This window comes from Eptatretus burgeri, chromosome 7, assembly GCF_056783735.1.
Source record: "Eptatretus burgeri isolate ZD-2024b chromosome 7, Ebu_testis_v1, whole genome shotgun sequence".
Lineage (NCBI taxonomy): Eukaryota > Metazoa > Chordata > Myxini > Myxiniformes > Myxinidae > Eptatretus > Eptatretus burgeri.
Genome location: NC_140967.1, coordinates 59538436 through 59545083, shown reverse-complemented (window position 1 = coordinate 59545083; position 6648 = coordinate 59538436).

Below are 6648 nucleotides of genomic sequence, written 5' to 3'. Positions count from 1 at the left end.
AGTCTGGGGCAGTTCAGTTTGACAGGCAAGGTTGGGTACCGAGAGTGAGGAGTTGGGGATGCAAGATTTGGAAGCAAATAAAAAAATTGAGGCATTCGGCCTTCTCACCAACAGAGTCGGCTGTGGTGCCATTTTTAGAGAGGGAAGGGATGGAAGGAGAGCATACATCGGAGATGGACTTCACAAGGTGCCATCAGGTTTTAGAGGAGGTAGACAAGTTTGTATGTTCATTCTTGAAAGTGGACAGATGTTGTTTTCTGTCTCTCCTAAGGGTGGACACACACTTGTTACAGACTTTTTGGAATGCACCGAGATTGCCTTCGGTCAGATTTTCCTCACAGGAAGAGAAGGCAAGTTGTTTCAGAGCAACTGCCTCACCACAGGATTCAGTGTGCCATGGGCGGGAAGAAGGGTAGGATAATTGAAGATGAGATTGAATGAAAAAGAGAGAGAGAGAGAGAGAGAGAGAGAGAGAGAGAGAGAGAGAGAGAGAGAGAGAGAGAGAGAGAGAGAGAGATAGAGATAGAGATAGAGATAGAGATAGAGATAGAGATAGAGATAGAGATAGAGATAGAGATAGAGATAGAGATAGAGATAGAGATAGATCTGTCAAAGAATGCAGATAATGAACAGTGGCATTGAATTACCAGTGCTTCATGTTTGTTTTCATTAAACTTCACTCTTATGTTATATTCAATGGATCTCTTTGAGATTTTTGACAGACCAACAACTAGTGGCAGGAGTGGAAGTAAACGGTATGCAAAAAATTGCACAATATTTGCGTCACTCATGTAGATACAACATTTGCAATATCTTTACTTCTCCAGTTCTCTCCATCCCCAATGTGTGTATGGCTCCTTCTTACATGTTTGTTCCTATTATAGTTTTGTACAATTCTCTTCATTACTTTTTCGAACTTGCAGCCTCAGCGAGAAAAAAACCTTTTTGTGTGTTGCAAACAAGCCACAAGATTTAAGACTGGAGAAAAATCTTTATTTATTTACCATGTTGACAGTATTGCTTGAGCATCGAGTGCTTTTCCATCAATAATATAGATGCTTTGATTCATCCTTGTTCTTCCACGAGAGGGAACCCCTAGAATGGCCAACGGACTCACCAATTCTGCAGGATGGAAAGGAAATGTAGTATTACAGCAGTGAATTGAAATGTCAGTCACACTTAATGTTAAGAAATTTCATTTTACTTTTGAGAACACGTATTACTTTTACAACGATGTCTTGCCCTTCCTCCCTCTCACATTAATGTCTTCTTGCTGCTTAACAACCTCTCGCCACCCTTCATTCCAGCCTTCACCTTCAATACATCTCTCCAGTTTTTTTATTTTCTAAATTATATTACAAAACCTCGATCACCTCTATTTGAAAGCCTATGCTACCAACAGTATTGAATGAAAAGTATTAGTTATAACCTCGAAGCTCCGATTCTGTTCCGAATTAAATATGGGAGGATGTTAATAACTTTTCAAGCTGTAACAAAGTTCAAAACGGATAATTATCTCAATTAAAAAAGTAAGTTCAAATAAACAGTCCTTTATCAATGACTTTGTAACTCGAGTAAAACTCAAACAAACTATTGTGAATATTTTGCAAAGTATTCATCAAATTTGTCACATTTGATTAGGCACAAGGGAATCAACAAATGTTGGATGGTTTTAGAAGGATTCAGCTTCAAAGGGATCTATATAAGGAACAAACTTCCCAAAATCGGGTTTTAATACAACTTTTATTTGTGCCAATAATTATGCTCTTCCTAAACCAGAGTCCACTGGAAATTTTGATTACACTAAAGACATGTTTTAACCACAAAATTAGCTCCTAATCAATAGAGGAACACAAACTCACCCTCAGATACATTTACTATTCCCTAAATTCTCTTCAATCCTTTCAGTCTTCCTAAATTCCCCAAAAAAATTTGCCTCCCATCAGAATTCTCTCAGTATTAGCAAGATCCATATTCATGAAAAGCTAATTATGGTTTGGATTAATTATGTATCTCAAGCAGCTGCTTGAGTGCTTGTGCCAGACATCCATTGATTTGGACTTATTAGGGTTAGAAACCACATCCAAAAATGATCCATCTGCATCACTCCATGAATAGTTTAGTTGTTAAGCCTTTTTATATTATGGATTATTTTGAACGGTGTCCTTACCTTGCATATTGTGCCGTAAATTTATGAAATGCCATTCAGATTACCAAATTGATCAAAGGATTATGGAGTTGAAATCGAGAAGAGAAATACTTTTGGGATTAGGCTTTGCAATCCATTAGATTTTCCGTTAACAACACAGCTGTGATTGGTTCTACCACTGCAAATATTACACAACAATAATTTATTCAAGCCTTATCATACTTATCAGTTGTCTCCAGAGATAATTCCTCTAAAAGGCCTTTTGCACTGCAGGCCAGTGCAAGTTCATTTATCAGATATTTTCTCATGACAATTACCATAGTTCATGCAAACGATCATTCCTTGTGAAATGGAAGAAAAGTCCAAGAGCCCACATTTGCCATCTGCATCATCATCAAATTGATGATTAAAGATGGATGGGCCTTAACTGAATGCATAATACATTAGTGCAGACACTCACTTTGGCTCAAGAAGCATGTACTATGCACTTTTAAAATTAAAACCGCAAAACTGCACAACTCCCACACTTTTTGTGAAATTGCTATATTACCAAACCACCCCGCCCTCTCTCCGGACACCAAACGTTCTCTCGAAAAGTCAAGGATCCTTGCAGTCATTGATTGCATTTGAGGCACTGTCTAAGGCCAAATCTTGAAAAAAAAATTAATACTAATTATTTTAACAGCACCTATTATTTCCACCTTCTTGTCGGGTTGGCCAGGGAACGTTTTTGGCTCAAGTCTTTCACGAACCAAATGACCAAGCCTGACATTTGAATTAAGGCGACAGGAACTTGTGCAGGGTGCTGGCAATAATTTACTGACACCTATCAAAAATTTTTGAGATCTTTGATGTCCAACAACAACTAGTGCTTGCAGACATGTCCTCTGGCTTAACATCTTTCTGATGGACATTAATGTCTCACCAGGGTGACAGTTTATAGCTGGGCCAAGATTTGAACCCAGTTTTGACAGCTCGAGGGCAAGTGCACAAACCTCAAGGCCTCTAGGGTGTCCTGCCAACAACCCACAAAGAAAGAAAAACGATGGCAATGCAAAAAAATACATTATTCCTGGATAAAACAGACATAATTTGAATGTTTTCTAACAGGGGACTTTTTCCCAATTCGACTTCGTTTTAATAAGCAGTTTAAGATTGCAAATCATGATTTAAAATTTTTGATCGTCAAAAATTAGCCAAGTGGAAATGGAGTTACTTTTTCCCCCTTTGTTTATTTGGCAAGAACACCCTCTTCACAGCACTTATAGTGAGAACATAACAAATTGCACCTGTTTATCAAGAAAGAATGTATTCACAGCTTTTCAACACCAACATGTGTTTTACAGACACAGAAGAGCTCTTCCCGAGGTTCCTCATCTGAGGGCTGAAAGGATAGTTAAGAAGCAACGTACCTGCATTTGAGCTGCCTCGTCTGGGTTTGATTCCTGACTCGAGGATAAGCCTTTAGACTGATGCTTCACTGGCAAGGCATTGCATAAATGAGTGTGTTGCCCATTGGATGAGACGTGAGGATGTGACAGTCCTGTCTGCAAGTGCAATATTTGTCTTCCATATACATACAAACACACACAGATATCTCTCCTTCATCTTAGTTACTGCCTTCTTTAATATATACGAGCAATGAACCCACTGCTTACAGTACAGGAATACAGTTTATTGACGGTCAATATTTGCAAATTCTTTTCATTCCAGAAACATTTTCTTTACTGCTAACATTTCAGCATTAATTTTAGTATTATGCACACTTATTCGCTCAAAAACAATATTGTTGCGGCCAGGGGTACCGAGACACCAGCTTGTCACTCAGGGGGATTATTCTCCGGTTGTCCTCGGTCGAGCCGGACCTGGGGCCACCGCTCACAATTAACGTTGTGGTACGGTGGGTTGTTTTAGAACCACGGACGCCACCCAGTTAACCATGAGTTCCAGTATCCGCCGTCTAATTATTCCGTTTACCTAGAGGTCACGTGGTTACCTGAGCGGGGAGCGCGCCCTCGGCAAAGCACCAATGTTATCTGATTATATTTTAATCAGGGCAGCCGAGCGTTTTAACTGCTGGTGCGCGCCGACGATTTTTTGGTCAAATCTGTGGTAATTACCTCCCAGTCTATCTAGGTTTGGACAATGCTTGACCAATAGAAGGAAAGGTCAAACACGGACAGGTTGGAAATCGACAAATAATTTATTAATAATAAAATAAATAAATAAAAAGAACTTTTCATTTGTTGAGGTAAATAAAAAACGAATTTCAAAGCAAAATCAATCAAAATGCCAGGAAAGAGACAAAGAGCAGATGCTTATCGGGGGTTGACTTACTTACAGTTAAACACAGACAAGGGAACCCAGCAGATCATTCAGGGTGGAGGGGGGGGGGAGAATCGTCTCGCTCATCAGAAAGTAATCCGTGAAGCGAAAACGTCCTGAAATGCGTGTGTGCGTGTCACGTCCGTCGCCAGCACCCAGCCTTGCCATGCACCCTCTCGCGGGACAGCCTTGAGTGCCAGTCGACGTCTGGAGGGCACCGAGATCGTCCGTCGTGGGTTTCGACCCTGGTGTTGTTGACCGACCCGTGCCTCATTTGTTGGCGGTGCTGCTCACACCCACACGTGCACCACACGCTCGCTTGCCCAAGCACTGGGAAAGACGAATTGTTTCGTCGGTGCTGGTCAGACACCCGCTTCTTGCTTGCTTCTCTCGCCCTTTGCTTTTTCCTCTCTCCTTTCGCTTTTTTTTTTTTCCTCTCGCTTTTTCTCCTCACGATTTTCTCTCCTCACAATTTTCTCTCCTCACGATTTTCTCTCCTCACGCTTTTCTCTTCACACTTTTTCTCTCGTCTTTTCTCCCCACAACGTTCCTCTCGCTCGTTTTTATATCTCCGGGCCGTCTCCGCCGGTCAGTGCGCCCCAAGCTCACCCTGCCCCACTGGTGCATGGTTACCATGACGACCCGTGCACTCTCAAAAAAGGCGGGCGTTGGAGCACGCAAAAGAATGTTGCTGAGGAAAAATGAGGGCGGGCTTCAGAGCTCGTGAAAGAAATGTGTGTAAACGTGTCTGTCGTAAAGAAAAACAAAGCTTCCCTTAAGAGAGGGGATCTATCCTTTACCCTTCTCAACGCATCACATTTAAGATCCCATTACACATGGGGATGGGGCTAATCTGAACATTCATTTAAGGAAATAACTGCCTGAGGACCTGGATGTGTGGATGCATTCATCAGACTTGATTCTGAAATCCGTAACACTATTATTAATTTGTTTTATGTCCCCAGGGATCAAGACGTTATGTTTTTTTTTTCAAGTTGCAAAATGCAATTCTCATCGAGTCATGAATAACACACCACTGTAAAGACCTAACCTAGCCCTTGACGTAATGACGTCCCAGACATCACGCTGTCTTGCTACACTGCCATCTTAATAAATCTGTCATCCTAACGCCTAGCGTATGGCATTCAGCCCGTTGCCTGTGGACATCAGATAGTCAGATATATGGGTTATGGTGTTTAACTGCCATCAGTGAATCGACAGGACTTTCTCAGTCCCTGATCCTCCCCAGCTCCTTTGTTCTTCTTGTAACTCTCTTACTTGTTAAACTCCCAAAATCCAGGATGACATTCGTCTTTTCTTCCATTTGTGGAAATGCCTTCCAGAGGCTGTTCAATGACACGCATCTATCTTTGGCTTTGGGTCGGTAGTGCACCACAATCCCATTTCATCTGTCATTCCTACCCATGATCTTTTCTAACCCCATTAACCCTACCGTATCCAATGGCCTTATTTGCATCTACATACTATGTTTCCTTCACTCCTCTCTTTTCTCTTTTTGTGCTCATTATAAAACGTTTTTTTCTGCAAGATCGAGGCTCATAGAAGAACAAGGTGACGGTGGGTAAAAAATGGAAGCGGGACAACTTTTGGACGTAATAAGCAAGGGAATGCATGCAGAAGAAGAGTGAAGACAGGGAAGGTGAAAGGAGACATCGTAACCTGCAAGAGCATTGAGTGAGGTTGCTTGTATTAAAGGGGTGTAAAAAAATCGTGCATAGGATGGTGAGTGGGGGGCGGGGTGGTCATGTGACATGAAACATGCAATGCTGGGCCGCCAGCCCATAGGAGAGAGTACCACTATATTATGTTATGGTCAAAGACCTTATCGACTGAGTAGTTCTGATTTTTCAGACTTAACGATGGAGACATTTATACAAACGTTTTCCTTCGGAGGGCTGGTATGTTTGGTGTCCCTTCTGCTATCATGAGTTTGTGGATGTTTGAAAGATCAACATTGCATTTTTTTGTATACCTTGTCGAGGCTCGCATGAGAGCTAACACATAACGCACATCAAGGGGGGCAGGAGACAAGAGGGGAGGGAGTGGGAAGGACAAAACAGTGGGGAACAGAGACAAGAGGAGATCTGTGGAAGGGAGAGGGATGGGGCAGGGAACACGGGGTATACAAGATGGACATTACAGGGACTTTCAGG